The sequence below is a fragment of the Nilaparvata lugens genome, chromosome 13, assembly GCF_014356525.2.
Source record: "Nilaparvata lugens isolate BPH chromosome 13, ASM1435652v1, whole genome shotgun sequence".
Taxonomy (NCBI): Eukaryota; Metazoa; Arthropoda; class Insecta; order Hemiptera; family Delphacidae; genus Nilaparvata; species Nilaparvata lugens.
This window is the reverse complement of record NC_052516.1, coordinates 7,228,191-7,253,557: the sequence shown is the minus strand read 5'-3', so window position 1 is coordinate 7,253,557 and position 25,367 is coordinate 7,228,191. Positions and strand designations below refer to the sequence as shown.

Here is a 25,367-nt window from a genome sequence, read left to right as displayed (position 1 = left end):
ACTCTCTTATTTAGTTTTTCTTCCTTCTACATTTATCGAATCACTATTCTTGTTTTATTCTCTTCCATTTCTTTCAATTCTTTTTCTCTATTCTTTTGCCTCTAATCTTTACAATTATTGTCATATTCTTCACACATTTATATTAATATGTTCTCTTCTCTATATACTCTTTATGATCTCTCACTCCTTTACTTCTCTTTTATCATCAAACCTTTCTTTGTTTTCTCTCTTACATACTTGTCATTAACATCCGTTTTCCCTCTTCTTCCTCTTCCTTATTTTCTTAGATTTACTTTCAACATATTCTATTTTCATCAGTTTAATGTTATTATCTTTATCAAATTCAGCCTCTCCCCATATTTCGTTCTCTCTGCCTCGTTTGATCCCAAACAATTTTCTATCCCTTTCTCGCTTTTCTCTGTTGCTATATCGTCTTTTAGCAATGTAGAATTGATAGCAAAATATTTCATCAATGTTATTTCTATTTTCGAGCTCAAAATTTGAGTGGTTTCATTCTTTATTTTGTGAATTTAAAGTTTGTTTCATGTTTTTACGAAAGTTTTACTATCAATCTATCCAAATTTAAAATTGTTTGTTTTATTCCAATCTATATTCTTATATTGTGATTTGGTGTATGAATTGAAATGGACATGACGTATATATAATATTTGGACAATTTGGAACTAAATTAGAAAATTAGAAAAGTTTTAGGCAATAGCCTGTTTTTCTTTCTCGATCATTGTATTGTTTGTGCTAACCAAATAAATAAATGAACATGGATCTCGATATTGAAGATGCTCTTCATGCTTATTCTGCTTTTATAGATAAACCAAACTAACCCTATGTACCCGGGTTCATAACTGAATAGGACATGAAAAGCGCTAGAATTTTAACTTCAATTGATTAAAAAAAATATTTGTAGAAATATTTAAATAATTCAGTAACCTGGACGGGACTGGTTATTATCTAGTTCTCATCAAGATTTGATCTTTGAGCAAATATTTCATACTCAATATAAAATTATTGAAAAATATAATTTCTTGCTAATTAAAATATAAATGATAATTTCAAACGATAATGAACAGTTAATATTACATCAATAAACCTGTATCAGCTGCCGCCTATAGAAGGCATTGACAAAACAGAAGATCGGCAACGTTGTTCTTCTATCTCAACTGCCATTGAAACGTAGATTTCACTATAGTTTCCTTCTAGGTTTTCTCCCTTTATCTATTATCTAAATCATATCTGAATCTGTTAATAAGATAAAGGACCGTACAAACACATTACCACAACCGAGCAGCTTACTGCTGCATATATTTCAAGTCTACTATCGATTTATAAGCGGTTAGAGGTGATAAATTCAAGATTTGAAACGTTTAAGAGGTTGAATAGCATTTAAAAGCGGGTTGTTACATAATCTTATCCAACTAATAAACTCTCTAAAGCAATAAGCGAGCTTTGGACTTGTCTAGACTTGACCCAGACTTAGCGAGGGCTTCGTTCAGACTTAGCTCGGACTTGGGACAGATCTGAACTACTGAACATAGCTGATAACATATAAATTAGAATGAGGCATAAGTAAGACATGGCTAGACAAGGTTTAGATGTAATCTATAGGTTATGGTTTAATAGAATAAGAAGTTGAGAATGGATGATTCATGATTATATCAGCTCTGTAGATCGTATTTGATGGAATGATTTGGATAAATAATCCTCATAGGAGGGTTCAATGAACGGAATAGAAAAGTAGGGACAGGTTATGGAAAAAAATTAATGAGTTCAATGATTCCAGAAGTTTTGGTAGAAGTATGGTTTGAAGGTATTGTAGCTACAAAGTATTAAAACTGAGTTGTCTTTATCCTATTTATTGAAACGTAGTGTCTTTATAGTGATAATTGTAAATCTGCGTTTTCACCAAAGTTATAAAGAAAATGTTTATTTCTCCGTCCTTATAGATTCTATTAGATTGAACATAACTTATCATACACCATGACTAGAAAAGTGGTGGAGATAGAGTCACGTGGGCCAAGGCGCAGAGGCCGACCACGCCTAACATCGATGCACTAGTGCTTAGGGATATGAGAAAATTGCAATTGCAACTAACGCCAGAGACGACCCAAGATCGCAATCACTGGCGACTAACATCCAGGAGAGCCGACCCCAAATAATAAGAAAAAGGCAAGGAAAAAGAAGAAAACTTATCATACACATGATGAGGATATGTGTTTGTCAAGTTCCGTTTAATCTAATAGAATCTATAAGAACAGAAAAATAAACATGTTGTTTGTAAGTTTGGTGAAAACGCAGCTTAATGACATGAATCAAAGCATTTTGAGCACATCAAACGAATCTATTACCCCCAGTTTCACGAATAGCTGTCGTATTTAGCCGTGATTGAGTGACGTCATCTAACATAGGCAATAATAGAAGCGGACGAAATCGCAACCAGCGGTTAATCGTGGTTAATCGAGGTTAATTCAGTAGACATACGTTAATTTGTTGTTGATCGAGGATAAACTCACTAGACGTACGTCAGTTATCAGAGGTTAATCGTGGTTGAATTCACTGGACGTATGTCAGTTATCAGAGGTTGAACTGAATTGAATTGAATTGCCTTTATTTTCTTAGAGAGCGGAGTTAATCGTGACTAAATTTACCTGACATACGTGCAACCGGGCATTAACAGATAACACAAATGAATTAACTGTAATTCATTGTAATTACAATGTATAATTGTAAATCTATTTACACTGATAATCAATTGGAAACTTGAACAATCCACAGAAGGAAAACCTTTGAAAAACAATTTTCTTTTCTAAGCAAATTATCTCACAAACAATGAGTTATCACATTTCTGTTGAAAATTGATCAGCAGGTCAGAATTTTCTGTAGTGATATTCATTCCAACTGACAGAATTCCCTATAAAAACATTTAATGCTTTCCAGTCAACCAATGCTGCAAGTCTCAAATGATTTTCACTACACAATGAAAGCAATTTTCATTCAAGTTCACTGTACTGATGTCCTGTCTTTGTTATGTCAACAGTAGTTCATTTTCGGACAAAAAATGTAGAGAAAATTCGAAATGGGACAAAAAACAAAGGTGGAATTTGTTTAGGAATTCATGAAAGTGTTCAGAAGCAGTCTGCTTTCTTCTTTTAAACACAAATGAACAGTATTTGACGCAAATTTCTAGCTGTAACTTCCGGTTGCTCAAAAGCCGGTTGAATTTCAATCGTGATTGATTCCACGAGATCCAATCAGTGACGCCGTCTTATCAAAAAGGCCTTCTGTGATAGGTTCTCGTGCAATTAATTACGGTTAAAGTTCAACTAGCTTTTGTGCTACCGGGCCATAGACTTTCCATTTCAAACCACGTTATATTGAAGTGAGATTTATTTCAATGAGCCAGCATTGGCTCAAAGGAAAAAGTTGTTAAGAATATTGTCAGTTGGTTGAAAGTGAATCTTATTAAATCTATTCTCAACTAGCTACACAAGTTATCTATTTCTAGCTGACTAGACTATTAGATATTGAATAACTATTCAATTTTCAATAATAATCGTCTAACAAGCATTGGAGAATCTTTTTAAAAACCGTTAGCTGTAATCTAGACTGTTCTCATCTCCTACCTTCAAGATATAGTTCACATAATATGCATTTAGTACAAGAGTTTTCAGTAATCTAGACTGATCTGATATCCCACCTCCATGATGTTGTTCACATAATTATGTATTCAATACAAGAGTTTTTTATTCGAATTTTATTAATATAGCCCATGTTCTCTTACCTTCAGTGTATGTGAGTTATTCCATTATCCAAGTATCCAAATATCTGAAAGAAAGAGAATAGATTCAGATTATTCACTGAACAAGACAGATATTATTTTATGCAATCATTTTTTATCCTCATCAAAGGAATAATTTTCTTTGAACAAGGCTTCAATAGTTTTCACAAAAATGTGGGTCAACCAGTCTCAAAACGTATGAAAAAAGGGTTGCTATTTGCTATATAGTAAGGTCCACGTTATAATGTCAGTGGAGGAAGGTTGGGGAAAAGCGTGGGTCGATTCTCTGCCTTGTTACTGCCTTCTATAGAGGATAGCTGATACCTGTATATCTGAAGTAATATCAACTGTTCAATCCTGTTAAATTATAATATAATGTGCATAATAATTGAGATAAATCATTTCACGAGTATTTTATATTTCTACATTGTTAAAAAAATGATCTGACAACGTTGCGGAGCTAGAAAAGGAAAGGGCTATCGGCTTTGTCGAATGATAGCAACATCAATAATGTTTATCGAATCCTTCCACTACTAGTAGTTCTGTGAACAGTAGACCTCGCGCAGTATTCTCATCCACAAGTACCTGATTGAAAATGTAGACCTTATGGAAATACAGCAATAGACTGGCTTCTCCACACATCTCTGTAATCACTTGTCAGCTGATTTATGATGAATAATTCTATAGTCTGATTTTTACTCTAATATTGGCGTATGAAGGCGGCTCCTTTTTCCTTTTATATTATCCTTGAAATGCAAAATTTCCAAAAACCTTGTATATACGTCGACACGCAATTAAAAAAGGAATATACCTGTCAAATTTCATGAAAATCTATTACCGCGTTTCGCCGTAAATGCGCAACATATAAACATTTAAACATTAAGAAAAATGCCAAACCGTCGACTTGAATCTTAGACCTCACTTCGCTCGGTCAATAACGTGGACCTCACTGTAGAGGTTGGAACAGTAGTTCAAGAATGAAGATGATCAAATTCCTCTAATGAATCACAGTCAAGAGATAATCCTCAACAATTTCACAACAATTAACAATTTAAAAACTGGATATTGAAATATTATTGTATTATATTGAAATAATAACTGAAATATAATTTCAGAGTAATTCTATGACAATAACAAGAGAAAGTCTTGCACTATCCGATGACTAAACATATTTAGAGATACCTCAGCTTGCACAAAAATTATTGACATTATTTGGTTTGAGCCTTTGAGCATTTCATAGCAGAATAACAAGTTTTTCTTGTTATTTACATAATCAGGCTTTCGGGCAAATGACTGTCACTTCACGAGAAGTCATCATTCAACACTCAGACATGTAACATGAGCATGGAACATGTAAATTACATAATTGGTGGAAATCATCTTGTAGTTTAGAATAGGAATTGATTTTAATTAATTTGTCAGACATGGGAGGAAACAAAACTGATTTGTCATACGTGGAAACGATACAGAATTCAAGATACATGATTGGTTATACAGAGTTATCATAAAAGAATGGTGCGGTTTCGAACATTGTTTAAAGAAAAACCAAATTACTTACAGTTGATGTTGTTTATTCATTCAATTTGTCGTCTCAGGCAGTTTTTTACATAATTGATAAATTTAAATATGGGCCTTTAGTCGTTCGACAAAATATCCAAACGATAATCAATTTCTCTCCAAACATTCGCTAACATTTCATGGTTATGGTTGTCATTGCTTCATTAATCCTGTTTTTAAGTGGTTCAGGTAGATTTTTTCTTGTAAATTTACATCAAAAACATTGTTTATTCACAAGAAATCGCGAACTGAACCACTTTAAAACAGGATTAAAGAACCAATGACAACCATGATCGAAGAAATGTTATTGAATGTTAAGAGAGAAATTTATTATCGTTTGGACATTTGTCGAGCGACTAAGGGCGCACTTATTGAAAGTTATTAATCATGTAAAAAAACTGTTTCAGACGACAAATTAGGTGAATAAAAAACATTAACTGTAAGTAATTTGGTTTTTCTTTAAACAATGTTCGAAACCGCACCATTCTTTTATGATAACCCTGTACAGTATAGAGAGGTCCACGTTATTATGGCAGTGGAGAAAGATGGGAAAACAGCGTTGCCGATTCTCTGCCTTGTCACTGCCTTCTATAAAGGATATCATTGTGATTCTGGTATATCTAATATTAACTATTCATCCTTATTCAAATAATCAATTTTATTTCATCCGTCAAGGAAACATATTTTTCAATGATTAAATAATTAACTTTCAGAAATAATATTGAATATTTTGTTAATCAATTATATTTATTTATTTATGTTATTGTTAAATAATAATAATATCGTGTGACCTGGCTGGCTCAGGTCTAGTGTCAGAGTTTTCAGGTCGCAACTGATCAATTTCAGGGCCTCTGACATGACCTAACGACTGCTTTTTAGGCAGCCGGGACCGACGGCTTAACGTTATTTTATTGTTTAAAACAATCTGATGACGTTGCTGAGCTAGAGAAGGATAGAGCTATCTACTTTTTTGAGTGATAGACAAGGATAGCAACACTAATGCCAATATAAATACTGCCACTATAACGTCTAACGTACTATGGGAACTACACTTTGGAATATAGAGGTCTCTGATTGGCTGTATGGCTAGAACGGCGTACTGTGCTGTGATTGGCCGAGAGAGCTGTCACTCCAACTTTTATCACTCGTAGGAGAAAGAGAGCTAGCCAATCAACGTCATTCAACACAAGAAAGGGAGAGAGAGAGAGAATTGAAGTAACGCTGGGATTTTTACGTCGTTTCCGAGATAGTCTTTACAACATTTTTTAGGTTCTAGATGGAAATTAGCTACAATTTCAGAAAGACCTTGTAACTTACTAAACTCCACAATAATTCTAATATGAAATCATCAGAAATAAAATCTTACAATCTTTTTCATTGTAGATTCGTGATGATTACATGCAATAACTGATCAATTTCTCCGATATCTTGTGATATTTACAGCCTCTACAAAGCTGAAATATGAACTTTTAATCTTTTAATTCTAGATTCGTGATAATTACATGCAATAGCTGATGAATTTCTCCGATAAATCTTCTAATATTTATGGCCGCTTCAAAGCTGAAGTATGGACGATTGATTGTTCTTGGCATAATATTGAAGTATTTCTGAGTTTAATCACAGTTTTAAACTATATTTGATGGTATATTTCGTCGAACGCAGTAATAAAACGTGAGTTTTCTGATCGGAAGCTTTTATAAATCAGGCTATTCAAATTAATAGCAATCACTCTAAGGAGAGCTGAAAACATTCTTGTGATTATTGTAATACTGTATCAAGAAATGACTGCATAGATCAGAGAGCTACAAAAAGATTCGTTCAATAATGAATTAGTAGTATTTATAATTTCTTATAATAAGAATATTGGTATGATGATTGTATAGGTTTTCAATATACAGTGGTTGTGTTAGGACTTATGTTATAGTATTTCTCTGTAATGTATGATGGCAAAATATCATCTTCTAACATCTTCCAGAAATTTTTCAAGAAAGAAACTTTTGTTGTCACTTTTATTCATGTATACTGGTATATACATGTTTGTCAGTGTGGATGTGCTTATGGTTTGGGACGTCGTTATAACTGCGCGAGGTCTACTGTTCACAGAACTACTGGTTCTGTGAACAGTAGACCTCGCGCAGTTATAACGACGTCCCAAACCATAAGCACATCCACACTGATACCCTAACTATTTATTTGATCAGATCATGCTTACACAAGATTTAATAATTATCATATAATCTTTCCGGAATTTAGCGCGAGAAAACCAGAAGACATCTAGGCGCCCAGACGTGCTGTTATAAGTTCTTTGCATCCTATTTAATAGTGCATAAGAATTGGATTCAATGAGGCATGCAATGAGGCATGCAATTTATAGTCTACACAGCTGTTAATTTTTTACCAAGTTACATTGAGATATTGAATTGCATGCGTCATTGCATGCGTCATGGCATGCAATTTATAGTCAACTCGACAGCTGATTTATGATGAATAATTCTATAGTCTGATTTTCACTCTAATATTGACCTATGAAGGAGGCTCCTTTTTCCTTTTATATTATCCTTAAAATGCAAAATTTCCAAAAACCTTGTATATACGTCGACGCTTAATTTAAAAAGGAACATACCTGTCAAATTTCATGGAAATCTATTACCGCGTTTCGCCGTAAATGCGCAACATATAAACATTTAAACATTAAGAGAAATGCCAAACCGTCGACTTGAATCTAAGACCTCACTTCGCTCGGTCAATTATGCTTTTCCATCTCGCTAATATATGCTTATAATACATATTAATCTTATCATTGTAATGAATATTTATAGTATTTAATCCTAATAAAAATTACAGGAGCTGAAAGCTTCATAATATCATGACTTATAGGGATATGACGATGGGAATAGGTACCTCAATACTTGACTAAATCTGAGCTCATTACTAAGAAATTATTATCAATATCACTCATTATCTATATCTCAAGTAGAATATTTTTTCGAGAATTACTTATCTAGGAAGCAGTTCAGTTCAACAGCAATAAAGGCTATTCCTTATTTTGGTAACCCAGATACTGTATATTGTTGGAAAACAGATGAAATAGCCAATTCTCTCCTTTTTGAGAGAAATACCATACTGTAGTTCATTCATTCATTCATTTATTCATTGACAATAGATACAATGCAGGTAAAAACAACAGGCATTCACCCAAAACTGCTTTAAACCTTAATTTGGAATACACAGTCTAGAGGTTATGTAAATGATAACTTAATTCACATACTATTTCGAGTCCAAAAAATGTATGTACTACAATAATTTTGAATTTAACAGTTCAATTAATTTAAAAATACAAATCCAAACAAAAATCTTCCTACACAATCACAAAAAATTTCACATAAATCCACAAAAATTAAGTATTTAAGTAATTGAGTAGTCACGGGTCTAGAGTTGGATTCACTCCAAATATTGTCAGCATTTGGTTAATGGGGACTATAAGCATGTTATTTAGAAGTAATGATGACAGTTTTAAGAGAATCAGAGTTCTGTTATTCAACAAGTGACAGAGGACTAAGTGTGAGTGGCTATTAATATTAGGTTTCCATGTTTTGAAAGACGGCGATGAGACAAAGCATAACGGATAAGAGAAGAAAAAAAGAGAGAAAAGAGGAAGAAGGAGAAGAAAAAGAAGAATAAGAAGAAGAAAAAGAAGAAGTAGAGAGAATATTGGGAAGAGTGAGTGGTGCCTTGCATAGATAAGATAGGAAGAGAAACACAACACTGTTTTCCAGAACTAGGAGAAAACTGGGCTTACCTACTGTATTGTCTGAGAGAAACATTTGGAGACAGAAGTAGCCCAAGATGAGAGGTATAAGAGAAAGGATAAAGGATAAGAAAAAGAAGAATAAGAGAATAGAGAGGAAAAAGAAAATAGGAGGGAGCTAATGACAGAATTGGGAGAGAAAATTGAGAAAATGAGGTGAAAAAAGAGAGGAAGATAGAGAAGAAGAAGAAGAAGAAGAAGAAGAAGAAGAAGAAGAGAAGAAGAGAAGAAGAAGAAGAAAGAAGAGAAGAAGAAGAAGAAGAAGAAGAAGAAGAAGAAGAAGAAGAAGAGAAGAAGAAGAAAGAAGAGAAGAAGAAGAAAAAGAAGGAGAAGAGAATGAAGAAAAACAACAAAAAGAGAAAGAGAATGAAGATTGAAGAATCAACCTCCCTGATTGGCTGATTATCAGCATATTCCCGAATGCCTAATCTAATCAGCTGGTAATCAGTAAATTGGATAGCTTTCTGCCCTACCGACTCGTCCGCCACCAGTGCAAAAACGCCTGAGAGAACGCGTCATGTGGCTTGGCCCTTATCATATACTTTTCTGGAAAGAAAATCAGTCAATCTACTTGTTAAGCGTTTTATGAATGGATATAGCAAAAATAGTAGCCCCTCCTACAGAATTTTCGCAAGAAAAGAGACAAAAAAGAGCCATTTAGTTACAGAAACAAATAGAGGTAGAAAGAGAGGAAGTGTAGTGATAGAGAAAATGTGGTAGGAGACAGAGAATCTGAGACAGTGGTCAATTCTCTTATCAGACAGGTGTGGCTCTGCAATGGCGTCTAGATAATTAAGCTCCGTATACTTCTCTATTCTGCTCTATAAACTCTGTGGGATTGAGGCAAAAAAATTCAAACTCTTTTGTGGTTTGCTAAAAGGGATACCACGCTGATAAGAATAATCTGACCACAGAGTGGTTCTGTGGGAGTGTCTTAAAAGTAGAGATAGATAGATAGATATATTTATTGATAATTAGAGATGATATATTGGAAAATAGGATGGAAAAAAAAGAAATGGGACATAAGTTTTAGCAATGTCTTGAATTCTAGACAGGAGCCATGCTAAGATAGTATGGCTCCAGACAAGATAGGATACCAAATAATCTACAGTATAATAAAGAAAAGAATAGACTTATACACGTACGAGATAGGAAATTCACGAATGACGCATCATCACGTCTCAACTACTCAACTTGCTGAGGATGGTTAAAGGCCTATTTTGAATTCTTCAAAATTTCAGTAGGTCAAGTTTTCAGTTTGTCAAGTTTCTAATCAGACCCTCGCGGAGCACAGGTCACCTGCTAGTGTAACATACAGCTATGAGACAAAAATGTTCATAAAATTCAAAACCGGAAATATGAACAACAAAAGATTAGAGTTTAAGAACTCCAGTTGCTATAATAGCTCATTGCTCCAAAAAGCATTATGAAGTATAAGAAAGACATAAGGAGGAATCTAATACACAAACAAGCTGGAGAATATGAAACAAATCATAAAAAGAATACAATCAAGTTATATTGTAATACAAGTAACATCGACATTGAAACTTTAATTGATTGCTTGATTGATTGAGTACTTTATTTATGTAAATTACAATATATACTGGCTTATACACTTATATGCAATAGCTTACAATACAGCAAAATTATAGATGGATTTATATAATATAGACTAAGAAAATACTTATTGAACTGTATTTATGATATGAAAAAGCAATTTGTAATATAATAGCTATAGATAATAATCATATTGTTATGCATCTACATAAATTGGCGGAGCTTTGGACATATCAATGTCCATTCTTCGGAAAGAATATTAAAAATATCCTCCCCACTAACTCTCTACCAAAAAATGTGATGTTAAAGGAGAAAGAAAGGTTGTATACTGTCTAATCTCACTTGAAAACACACATACTGTATTATAATCTGAATTGAAATTTGAATATCCTTCTATATTCTGTGGACTATTTTTTCTAGCCTGGAGGAACACTGGAATAGTATATGTGACTTTTGAAAATGACACATGTATCTGGAGATGAATGCGATAACACGGTTCACTTAATTCCAAATGCGAATCAATAATTAATTCCGATTAATTCCTAACCACGATCAGTTTGAATGAGACTCGTCGGTGAATGTGAAAGGATATTAGAATTACGACAAGGAACAACATTATCCTTTCCTTTACATGCCATTTCTATGTACTCATTCCCTCTCTTCCTCACTCACTCTTTCTCTATTAGTCTCTCTGTCATCCTCTCTCTATTCATCTTTATCGCTCTCTCATTCTCTCTAAATTTGTTATCTAAAACTCTTCCTCTCATACGCTTACTCTATACAGTATTCATTTTTACCCTCCCACTCTACTCTCTTACTCTCTAACTCTCTCACGCTCTTTCTCTCTGTCCTTCTCTCTCTCTCTATCCATCTATATCACTCTCTCTCACTCTGTCTGTAACTATATATTTTTCTAAATATATCTCTTACACTCTTTCTCTCATACGATTAAATACTCTACAACTAACTCACTTACACACTCTCTCTCTCTAGCACTCAGCCCCTTTCTCTATATCTCTCAATCTCTCTCTCATTTTCTCTCTCTCTCTCTCTCTCTCTGTACATAGCTATTTCAATATTCCTGTCTTTGTCAAATCTCTCTCTAACTCATTTTCTTATCATATTCAGTCGTGAAATATGATGAGATGTCTGGAGATTGGCTGATATAATAAGTCAGCTACAACATTTTAATGTCAAGGGGTTGAGCTATACTTGTAAAAGAAAGTATACTTTGTAATGAGAATATTTTCGTTTCGTATTTTATATCCTGGTAACTGTAGTAGACTCTCTAAATTTCGCCGTCCTTATGAATTCTATAAGATTAAATGGAACATAACGAACATCATCTGTATTACTTCATCTGTTTAATCAATAACAATTATAAGGACGGCCAAAAATCGTACGTTCAAAAACCGATGAGTGTGTAACTTGCTTTCTAGTCACTTGAAAATTTAATAATTAAGATACATTAATAAATTAATTTTTGCAATGCTACTCATTTATGTCGTAGTATTAATTCAAATTCGAAGCTGAGAATAGAACTAAATAATTGTCCTAAAGTTGCAGTTGAATAGAGCGCTTCAAAATAAAGTTGCTTCTCATAACATGAAATGACTGCCTCACAGAACATGGAGGGCTCTGATTGGCTGTCTGGCTAGAACGGCGTACTGTGCTGCGATTGGCCGAGAGTTGTCACTCCCATTTTCAACACTTGTGGGAGAGGGAGAGCTAGCCAATCAACGTTATTGTTGGATCGCTGGTTACGACTTAACTGTATTTAAAAACAGTAAGCCTAATCTGATAATCTGAATTGTATTCCATCTTGGAATCCAACTATATTGGAAATATAATATTGGATGAGAGCTTGAATATAAAATAAAATATTGATACATAATATACTCGAGTCATATTTTAGTATTTTTTAACCTAACTTCCCAAACGTTGCTCATAATGAGCAATAAATTCCTCCCTTGAATATGGAGATATATCCAGTAACTCCCTCTTCTATTGAGCTCTAAACTCCCTGCCTGTAATTTCATTCAGACGTTGTGCTAATACATTTCATAGCAGAGCTTTTTACACCTCGCTCATATAGAACCGTATGATGGGTATCGTCCCTATATAGTGAGGTCCACGTTATAATGACAGTATTTGATCAACTTTGGTTTTGCTATCCTTGTCTATCATTCGACAAAGCCGGTGGTACTATCGTTTTATAGGTCCAAAACGACGCCAATTATGTTTCTGACAGTGTAGAAATATAATTAATTAATGTAGAGAATCGGCATCGCTATTCTTCTATCTTTATATACTGCCATTATAACGTGGACCTCACTATAGTTTAGTCTTGAACTATTCCTTAGTTTTTCATCGGAATATGATGAGGAAAAAAGACCAAGAGAGTGCCAGAGACAGAAATAGGCTATGGGAAAAGATTTTTTCATTCTTCACCTCCACATGATGAAAATATAGAATAATTACTGGCTACAAGTAGAATTCAATAATCGTAATGAGTCATGTATGACGAGCATAGATAACACAGAAAACTAATAGAGAGGTACACTGCAATAAATTTATATAGCAAGACTTTCTAAAAGTGGTGGCACATGAGTGTGAGTACATTACTCGGTGATTGTCAGAACATTCACTCTGCTTAACCTTCGTTTTGATAACTTTCAGCCACACAAAATGGCTCACAACTATTAGAATGGTGCACAAGTGAGTGAAAATATTATTGCAACTGCAAACCTGGCGAGATTTGTCACGTAAAACGTCCGGTTTGTAACTAAATAATCGTAGTTTTCTATAGTTTAAATGAATTGCTCTTTGATGTTTGATTTTTTGTAGGGAAATTGTGACAACGGCTATAATCTTCTTTACCTCTTTCTTCTTCTTCCTCCACTTCTTCTTTCTTATATCCTTCTTCTAGTTTCCTTCTTCTTCTTTTTCTTCTTCCCGGTCGTGTGTTGATGGGAAGGATATTATTTCATATCATTCTTAAAGATTCGACAATTATTTGTTAAAACACAGCCGATTTATGAAGTTAAATTGCAATTTTATATTATCGTTATTCTAATTGCATTTAATCTTTATTCTCATTGATAATTATTTACAGCTTACTGGCGTTTTTCTCATATACAGTGTGAGAAATAAACCTAGTGAAATATTATAATAGTTAAGATGATGTCATCTTTATATTTTTGGACATCAAATATATTCACGGAGATTTTGATGACCTGACAGATTGTATTATTTTATTGTAACTGACAAATGCGAAACATTTAATGTAAAATGTACGTGCACGAATAAATATTATTATTATTATTATACTTTGTAAAATTCGTTGAATAATTAGCATAACCGTAATTCAATGTAAATTAGTGTATAAGCCAGTAAATATTGTAACATACATGAATAAATAAATCTAATCTAATCCACTTCTCTTTCTTCTAGTTTCCTTTTTCTTCTTCTTCTTCTTCTTCTCCGTTTACTTCCTCTTTTCCTTCTTGTTTGATTGTATAGGCTACTTTTCAAATGAATTTATCACTGATTATGTCTTTCAAATTATTAACAAAACTGGTACAACAAGCGATCACAACAAAATTTATCTAGTTGATTTTCCTTATTGGTTTCCCGTGAACATATTAAAAAGCTGTCCAATATAATTATTCTAGGAAATGGTTATAAAAAATACGTGTACTGCATAAATTCGATAAATATTTGATGGATTTTCATTGAAAGTGTAAAGAAATTGAGTAAGCTCCTGTAGATTAAGTGGATAAGCAACGTTTAGAAGACTGTAGAAATCTCTAGTATTAAAGCTGTCCAATATTATCCTAGGGAATAGTTATCAAATATAGTACAACGTGTACTGCATAAATTCGATAAATATTTGATGGATTTTCATTGAAACTGTAAAGAAATCGAGTAAGCTCCTGTAGATTAAGTAGATGAGCAACGTTTAGAAGACTGTAGAATTCTTTAGTTTAAATTTCGATTGGCATAATGTTAACTTGTACTATTAGGTTGTAGCATAGTGGAAATAGAGCATAAGTAGATATCCCAAGGTAATAGGGTGTTTCAAATTAATCACTGTTAACTCAAGCCGATAGTCCTAATAGTTATTTAGTCCTATAATAGTTATTTCTCGTGAAACTATGTGACGCTGGTAGTCTCTCATACTGTGCCGTTCTTACACTCTCATCCCAACAAAACAGTAATAATACACAGTAGTCGACATAATTGGCTTGAAATTTGGAGCATAAACGACGTTTACCATGGGATATCTTCCAATTAGAAATAAATATACAATTTACTTACTTTTCAAGATTAATTACGATCCTAGCCGTTCCTAGCCTACCTAGTCGTTCTCTAGACTCAAGTCAATGAACAGTCCATAAAACCCATCCACCTGACTCCAAAACGTGCTGTAGATAATAGAACCTGCCCTTATCTTGTAAATGAATGGAGACAGCACGATGTTTCCCAGGACACTAAACAAAACACAATAGGCCGTCTATTAAATTCAACCTGACAAAAAGGACAATGAACTTGTCCCAGGACTTGTCAGGATACACCTACCACCTGACTCCGAAGGACTCTCTCTTCAAGAAGGACAAAACGTGTCCTTTATTAAGGACTCATTCATGTCCTTCCACTGAGACGACCTATATAGCTATTTAGGAGACATCCCGAACAGGGACATGGCAACGGCAGTATATCTATAGTATTCATCACCTGTAAACTTAGGTCTAGGGCAAAATATAGTGAGGTCCATGTAATAATGGCCGTGGAGAAAGATAGAAGCAAAGCGTTGCCGATTCTCTGTCTTGCCACTGCTTTCTATAGGAGATAGCTGACACTGGTATATCTGATGTAATATTAACTGTTTATTCTAGTAATAATCAATTATTCATAAAAAAATATGGTTAGTTTCCAGTGATTGAATAATAATTTTTTAGATTATATGTGCAAAATTTGGAGTTGTAAAACATTCCCGTTTTTCCGGTATGCAATTCACAAGTTGACATGTTTTGATGCGAACAAACACAACCCTACACTCTCTAGACTAGTAGTTCTGTGAACAGTAGACCTCACGCAGTATTCTCATCCACAAGTACCTGATTGAAAATGTAGACCTTATGGAAATACAGCAATAGACTGGCTTCTCCACACATCTGTGTAATCACTTGTCAGCTGATTAATGATGAATAATTCTATAGTCTGATTTTTACTCTAATATTGGCGTATGAAGGAGGCTCCTTTTTCCTTTTATATTATCCTTGAAATTCAAAATTTCCAAAAACCTTGTATATACGTCGACGCGCAATTAAAAAAGGAACATCGTCGTCGTCGTCTTCCTACAAGGATTAGGCAAATTGCCTGTTCCGACTTCAAACTGACCATCACATCCATCTTTTACGGGGTCTGCCCACACTTCTCCTCCCAACCGGGTTATACAACATGACTGCCCTGGGAATCCTGTCGCTCTCCATCCTTTCAACATGCTCCTTCCAGTTTTGCTGATTTTCTTCGATCTTCTGCCATATGGAGATTATGTTGAGCTCGCTTCTTATATCAACATTATGAAGCCTATCTTCCCTTGTGCACCCTTTTACTGCTCTTAAAAACCTCATTTCGGCAGCCTGTAACCTACTCCATCCTTTCTTCCTAGGTATCCAAGATTCAGAGCCATATAAGAGCGTTGGAATAGCCATAACCTTATAGAATTTGAGTTTTGTCTCTATCCTGGCTCTGTTTCTCAAAGTCCTATTTATTGTTCCACAAATGGATTGGAATCTATTCAATTTTACACTCAAGTCTTGGTCCATTTCATAGGTTATATCACAACCCTTGAAATGTGATACTTAAAAAAGGAACATACCTGTCAAATTTCATGAAAATCTATCACCGCGTTTCGCCGTAAATGCGCAACATTTAAACAAATGCCAAACAGTCGACTTGAATCTTAGACCTCACTCCGCTCGGTCAATTATAGTTCTATATCAACATAATGGTATGAATTCATGTCCTATGAATGAAATTTGATCATTAATTCTGAAAAATAAGGAAGGAAAATTAAAATTTGGGCTTCGAGATGCACGGGATTGACATTTTTAGATTCTATGTGCAAAATTAGGAGATGTAAATCATTCCCGTTTTTCCGGTATGCAATCCACAAGTTGACGTGTTTTGATGCAAACAAACACAAACCTACTCTCTCTTTTTATATAGACTAGCAGGTAACCCGTGCTCCGCAAGGGTCTGATTGAAAACGTGACAAACTGACAACTTGACTTATTGAAATCTTGAAGAGTTTTAAGTAGGCCTATAACCATCCTCCGTTAATTAAGAATCTATATGCAAAATTTCAAGTCAATAAGTCTAGTAGTTCAGACGTGATGATGCGTCATTCGTGAATTCCCTATCCCGTACGTGTATAAGCCAGTTCTTTCCTTTATTATAGTATAGATTGCGTAATTCGGTTACAAAAGTAGGTCCCGCACCCGCATTGGAAGCAAGGTCATCCAATATTGAATTGTGGGTGGAGTTGACCGCAATATCGTCGATCTTTTCATATCGATAGATTGGGAATCGATGTATCGAAAGCAGCCATTGTCGACTGGAAACAATGACCACTACTGTTTAGTATGCCTCAATGGATTTACCACTGTATTAGACCTACAACCTAATGGAGAAAGTCATTTTAGAGCTTCAGGCTAATCTAATTTGGACCAAAATAGATTTCAGTTATTTTGACATGGAGTAAGATATTGAAATCGAAGGTGATTTGAACGATTAGGGATCATCTAAACTTGTAATATAACCTAAACTGAGTTTAATTTCAAAGTATTATTTTTTCTATGGAATAACTTAATTGATATAATAATTAAACTGGGTTTAATTGTACAAATAAAGTGATATTACATAATAATTGAGATTGATACATGACTTGGCCAATACAGAGTGACGTACAAGGGCGTATCCCTTAGCTAGTCTATTCTGTAGCGTAGGCTACATCATTGAAAGACAACCAATTTCGGAAAGAATAGCTGCAAAGAAAGCTGGACGACTTACTCTCACTCCATCAACTTTTTATTCTTCTTCTTCTTTTTCTTCTTCTTCTTCTTCTTCTTCTTCTTCTTCTTCTTCTTCTTCTTCTTCTTCTTCTTCTTCTTCTTCTTCTTCTTCTTCTTCTTGCACTCTCCAAGTCCACACCCAATTCTCTGTATTTTGGCTTACACAACAACTGAGTAGCCTGTTACATATTACATAGTGAGATCCACGTTATAATGGCATGCCATCCTTGTCTAGCATTCGTCAAAGCAGATGGTCCTATCCTTCTCCAACTCCACACCGGTGCCAAATCGTTTGTGGACCATGTAGAAATATATTATCAACTACCAGAATATTATTCGATCTTAACTATAGAAATTTCTCATTGAATCATGAATAGATATGTTTTTTGAGGTGTGTGATATATTTTAGATACAGTATATAGCCTACAAACGATCTGTCAACGTTGTAGAGCTAGAAAAGTAAAGAGCTATCCACTTGTCTAAAGACAGAAAAGGATGGCAAACCAATATAAATCAGATGCTGACTATATAGCGTGAATCTCATTCAAAGCTGAGCCTAGAAGAGCTAAGCACAGTTTGGTTTATGAACTCAATTTTTAAACAACTATATTTCAGTTTATAGTTTATCAGAGATTGACAATGGTGTAATAACCGAAACCGGTCTTTCTAAGTATCAAGAAATCTGTGGTTTTTTGGCAATTTCTTAGTCTTTTTCATTTAACTATATTTCACCAATAACACTATGATTTTCCAATAGTTGCGTATTTTCAATAATGATTCCAAAGAGCTAGTATACCAAAATATCATAGAACGCTCCATACTAATACATTGAAGAGGATGATTCTCACCCTAATTATCAAATTTATCAAATTCAACCTAATTTTCTGATAGTATGAATCTATAGAGAACAAAGAAGTCAAGTACCAGAACGCAAATTGCATTTTTCCGACTGATTTATAAAACAATTTGTTATGACGAAAAGCAATTTTCCAGTCTATTACTGGCTGTAATTATCAAGCAACTGCTTGAGATTCACTACAAATGTCAGCATTTCATATCAATAACATGAATGCTTCCCATTCAAACAACACTGACAGTATGAAGAATGTCAGTCCAGCTACTGGAATTAAGAGAGCTTGTTTCAAAATTAACATGAATATTTTACCACTTTTTTTTGTTCCCTCTGAGATAATCTTATGAAACGTTTTTGCAGTAATTATTGTTATAATTGTACTGTAATCTGGTAAAGAGGTCTTGTTTCTCTCGAAGAAACTCTATTACTATAGTCGGGTCCACGTTATATTGCAGTATTTGATTAATATTGGTGTTGCTATCCTTGTCTAGTATCCTTGTATCATCTTCGTATCATCTTTGTATCATCTTCCTATAGAGAGGTGCACGTTATAATGGCACAATTTGATTAATATTGGTGTTGCTATCCTTTTCTAGTATCCTTGTATCATCTTCGTATCATCTTTGTATCATCTCCTATAGAGAGGTGCACGTTATAATGGCACAATTTGATTAATATTGGTGTTGCTATCCTTTTCTAGTATCCTTGTATCATCTTCCTATAGAGAGGTGCACGTTATAATGGCACAATTTGATTAATATTGGTGTTGCTATCCTTTTCTAGTATCCTTGTATCATCTTCGTATCATCTTTGTATCATCTTCCTATAGAGAGGTGCACGTTATAATGGCACAGTTTGATTAATATTGGTGTTGCTATCCTTTTCTAGTATCCTTGTATCATCTTTGTATCATCTTCCTATAGAGAGGTGCACGTTATAATGGCACAGTTTGATTAATATTGGTGTTGCTATCCTTTTCTAGTATCCTTGTATCATCTTTGTATCATCTCCTATAGAGAGGTGCACGTTATAATGGCACAATTTGATTAACATTGGTGTTGCTATCCTTGTCTTCTTCTTCTTTAGCTTCAATCATTCTATTGGTAACTTAGGCAGCCTTCCATCGTTTTCTGTCCAGAGCTGTTAAGTGGTTTGTTACTTTTCAGTTGGATGTAGCTCTGGATCCCTAGATCTTTGGTGATTTGCTTCAGATATTGTAGCCGGGGTCTTCCACGAGCCCTTTGTCCAATTATTATACCTTAGAGTATTCTTAACTTGAGAATTCGTTGTGTCTAAATACAAGGCCAAGCCAAGAATGCCTTCTGTCCTTTAAAATACACAAAAGAGATCGCTTTTGAAATACTTCCTTACTAGTTTTCGGTTCGTGCTTAAAAATTTCTCTAATAAGTGATTATTCTCTATTTTAAAAATAGCCGAGTGTTATAAATTATTATTATTCTGGTACTTGGAACATCTAAATTCAAAAGAATGGTTTGTATAAATATTTTTGGACTGAAAATTTGGTGGAAATCTAGAAGACATAGCCCCATTTTGGACTTTTAATGTTAGCCTACCTAAATTTGGGAGAGAAATAGTACAAGGTAATCTGAGATTTTCTCTCCCGATCTGTGCTTCATTGTAAAAAAAGATAAATAAAGAATAAATGAAGAATAAAGTTATCCTATGAGTCTATTTCATCCTATATCCATTTAGTGCTCTTTCTTCCACCTTACCAATAGTCCGGGTTTCTGAACCATATAGTGCAATACTCCAGCTTCTTTACTCTGCCACCTGTGGCAGAGTAAGTTAAAGAAGAAGAAGAAGAAGAAGTAGAAGAAGGAGGAGGAGGAGGAGGAGGAGAAGAAGGAGAAGAAGAGGAAGAAGAAAAAGGAGAAGATGAGAAAAAGAGGAAGAAGGAGAAGGAAAAGAAGAAGAAGAATGAGGAGGGGAGAAGGAGCAAAAGAAGGAGAAGAGGAAGAAGAAGAAGAAGAAGAAGAAGAAGGAAAAGTAGAAGAAGGAGAGGAAGAAGGAGAAGAAAAAATAGAGGAAGAAAAAGAAGATGGAGGAGTAAGTCCCATTCTTTATACTCTTCTCCTAATTTGTAACTTGAGACTTTGAGGAAAAGACATGCCGCTTACTGATGAAAATAGCCTTTGCTTCTCTTGTCTATCATTCAACAAACCACATAGCGCCATCCTTTTTGGCTCCGGAGCATTGCCAGATCATTGTTTAACAATTTAATCAGGAATATATTGAGCTACCAAAGTATCTAGTCTCAATTATGGAGAGGCATCATTTGATCATCGAGAAATATATTTCCCGACGAATGAAACATAATTGACTATTTTAAACTAGAATGAAAAGTCAATATTGCATTAGATATACCGGGATCAGTTATCCTCTATGGAAGGCAGTGGCAAGGCAGAGAATCAGCAACGCTGGTTTCCTATCTTTCTCCACTGCCATTATAACATGGACCTCGCATTGAGTTGAGTATAAAAGCTTCAACAACAGATTGGAGTCTAATGTGATATTCACACTTTAAAACTGTCAGTGTATATCTAATGAATAGCATGAAAGCTACCCATTGAACATGTGCTGAAGGTTTGTAATGAGACTCACAATGGAGAAGCAACAAAGGAAATCCTTGAGACTTGGGTTGTAAAACTTTACTGCAGCCTCCTTCTCGTCTGGACTTTGGATCCCGTGCTTTGGTTTCAAGTCCGCTGTAAGATGCTTAGACTAAGTTCAATGCAAAGTTGGGTACTAACTTGGCCAGTCAGGTTGACGGAAGATTTATTAGTGTATGAACCCAATGCTTAATAAGTTTTTTATGCAACTGTAGAGCTCTCTTATTTTCTTGGTGTAAGTTATGAGAAGTTCACTTCAAAAATGTGACTCACACACACAGCTTACTCCTCATTCCCTTCTTCTTCTTCCTGTTCTTCTTCTTCTTCTTCTTCTTCTTATTCACCTGGCCGATATGTTATCACTCCCACAATAATTGGAGGTTTCACTAGGTAATATCGGGACACCGAGCTTCGCTCGATATTTATTTATTGATAAACAGAACTCAATTTTTAAAAATGATTGGGGAAGGTCTAACAGGCACAGCCCAAAACTGTTTCTTCCCCGAATTTTTATTTATACATTATTAATATTCCAAAAAGTATATTATGTTCCATACACTTGAATTCAGGTCAAATTTTCAGTCCAAATATTTGAATACATAAGAGTTCTAATTTAGATTGTTTACAAACCAAATTGAATAACACTCACTAATCACTAAGAACTGTAAATAATGATTAACTTTAAATCTTATGATAATATACCATCTCATGTCAACAAATCAGATTATTTTGATCTAGTCGAATTAAAATTTCTAGATTTCTCGCGAGATACGGTAAGCTAATTGATTACACAGCTGAACTCCCACACAGGCGCACGCATCTTCTGTTATCGACAGACGACAAAATTATAATGTGTTTTTCCAAGGATAAATTATCCTTTTCATGTCCTTCAGCAAGGATTGATTGATTGATTGATTGAGTACTTTATTTATGTAGATTACAATATATACTGGCTTATACACTTATTTACAATAGCTTACAATACAGCAAAATTATACATGAATTTACATAATATAGACTAAGAAAATAATTATTGAACTGTATATGATATGAAAAGTAATTTGTAATATAATAACTATAGATAATTATATTGTTATGCATCTACATAAATTGGCGGAGCTTTGGACATATCAATGTCCATTCTTCGGAAAGAATATTAAAAATATCCTCCCCACTAACTCTCTACCAAAATGAGACCTAGTGCAATCGAGTAAACCTACAATGTTCAAAATTTCGTGAAAATCGTTAGAGCCGTTTTCGAGATCCGTTGAACATAAATAACCAGATATAAGAATATATTTTATACAGAAATTGCTCGCTTAATATAATAGGATTCGAAACTTGATTTAATTCAACCAAATGAACCAATTCGTAGAAGTTTCTCTGATAGAACTTATAGGAAAAGCTGAGATATGCAACGACTTTCATTCTGTTCTATTCTAATATTCTAGTTCAATTTTATCAAGAGTGGTTCACAGCATGAAACAAATTGATTGAGTCATTGTAACACTGGAAACTATCGTAACATTGGAATCACAGAATAGCTTGGAATGAATTAGATGGAGACTCAGTCATCCTGGCTTTATAGTGAGGTCCACGTTATAATGGCAGTGGAGAAAGATAGGAGAACATCGTTGCCGATCCTCTGTCTTGTCAATGCCTTTTATAGACGGTAGCTGATACAGGTTTATTGATGTGATATTTACTGTTCATTCTAGTTTAAAATAATCATTATTGCTTATTTTATTAAGCAAGAAATTATATTTTTAAATAATGAGTTTTCATAATTAAGATGAAATATTTTGTTCAATTCAATTCAATTTTTATTTCCTCAAAAAATCGTATACATATCAGTTATACAAAATAGATAATAACAATAATAGTTATACAAAAACAAATCAAGGATATTTATTTCCCCACTTAGACTATAAATCCGTGTGTATGGAATATGTTGATTTCTATATTGTTGAAAAATGATCTAGCAACAATATTTTATTAAGCAAAAAATTATATTTTTCAGAGACATTGCAGAGACATTGACACTGCCTTCTACAGAGGATACCGGTATATCTGTTGTAATGTTCACTGTTTATTCTTGTATTTTCATGATTGTAATTGAACATTTCGTTGAAAAATATATTCCTACATTGTTAAAAAGGATTCGGCAACGATGCAGAGCTAGAAAAGGATAGCGCCATCTGCTTTGTCGAATGATAGACAAGGATAGCTACACCAATGTTGATCAAATACTGCCATTATAACGTGGACCTCACTACATAGAATGCAAATGAGTGAGTAAAACACCTTTCAGAAGTCACAGTCAACCCAAAAGGTGTTTCCTGTTTGGAATTGGGTCACAAAATGTGACCAATAGCGCATGCGCGATCGGGAGTCACATTCTAGACTCCGGAGGAACAAGTTTGACAACTGCATTTTTACACAAAGCAGAAGTAGAAGAATCTTCTACTTTGTGATTTTTGAAAATAGTGAGAGAAAGATTGATTGATTGATTGATTGAGTACTTTATTTATGTAGATTACAATATATACTGGCTTATACACTTATATACAATAGCTTACAATACAGCAAAATAATAGATGAATTTACATAATATAGACTAAGAAAATAATTATTGAACTGTATATGATATGAAAAAGCAGTTTGTAATATAATAACTATAGATAATAATCATATTGCATCTACATAAATTGGCGGAGCTTTGGACATATCAATGTCCATTCTTCGGAAAGAATATTAAAAATATCCTCCCCACTAACTCTCTACCAAAGAGAGAGTATAAGAGATTGTGAGAGAGTTAGATAGGAAAAGGGACAGTTGAGAGAATTTTGTTGACAAAGGATCGCTTTTGATTGGAATATAGGTCTACAACCTTTCCACTACAGTGAGGTCCACGTTATAATGGCAGTGTTTGATTAGCAATGGTATTGATATCCTTGTTTATCATTCAACAAAGCGGATAGCGCTATCTCTTTCTCGCTTTTAAATGGGAAGCATTGATGTTGTATACATAAATGCTGACAGATTGTAGTGAACAGCGGTTCGACTCAAAAGAAAGTGTGCCATTTCGCAATTTATTTGTCCATTTATTTATGAGTCCCTTTCTATCTGAAATGGGCAAATTGCAACGGCTTAGTTCAGGATTTGGACTAGTTGGTTAGTTAGGCCATTTCTTTTATTGTTGATCGCTTTTTGACGAATGAATGGAGACAATGTAACGCGTGACGGACAGACGGGTGAAGAAATAAGGATAAAAAACATGGAAAGAAGGGAAAGAACTGTGGAGCACAGATAAAACACGGCGACAAAGGATGTTGTTATAATCCTTCAAACTTCACCCCTTCTTTCTTCTCCTTTTCCTCCTCCTCCTTCTCTTCCTCTTCTTCCTCCTCCTACTTTCCTTCCCCCACATTCTCTTCATGTTTCTCTTCCTCTTAGAGAAGTGGTCACCAAAAATTCAAGTCTGTGAGCTATTATTGACGTAACTTCCAACTTGGAATACATTGAATTCTCTTTTTAGTAATAGGTACTCCTTGAGTTACATCAAATATAGGATAGTATAGAATATTAATGAAACCGTGGTAAGATCAACGTTATAATCTCAGCACCTGATTATATTGGTGTTGCTATCCTTGTCTGTCATGAGACACAGCAGATGACTCAATTTCTGAACTTGACCTAGGACTCTCCCATGAAATCATCATGGCAGTGGCGAAAGATAGGAGAACAGCATTGCCGAATCTCGGCCTTTTATGGAGGATAGCTGATACCGTTATATCAGATGTAATCAGATCAGCTGTTAATTCTTGTTGAAACAATCAATTATATTCTATTTGTCAAGAAACTATATTTTTCAATTATTGAATAATGAATTGTTATAATTGAGACTTGTTTTTCTAGTGAAAAAAAACTTGTTTTTCTACTTGTTGAAAAACGATCTGGCAACATTGCGAAGCTGGAAAAGGATAGCGCTATCCGCTTTGTCAAATGATAGACATGGATAGCAACACCAATGTTGATCAAACACTGCCATTACAACGTGAACCTCACTATAGTTACTGTATTATTTCTCAAA

At 34.2% G+C, this 25,367-nt stretch overlaps 1 protein-coding gene across 1 annotated transcript in view; it reads right to left on the bottom strand.

Annotated features, from left to right (window-relative positions):
• LOC111049926 overlaps nucleotides 1-25,367 on the bottom strand; it is a 145,206-nt gene that overhangs the window by 70,692 nt on the left and 49,147 nt on the right. The window contains exon 2 of the mRNA XM_039439692.1: nucleotides 3,794-3,837. The gene's annotated coding sequence lies outside the window, so the exon portion shown is untranslated. The remainder of the gene's footprint in view (nucleotides 1-3,793; nucleotides 3,838-25,367) is intronic.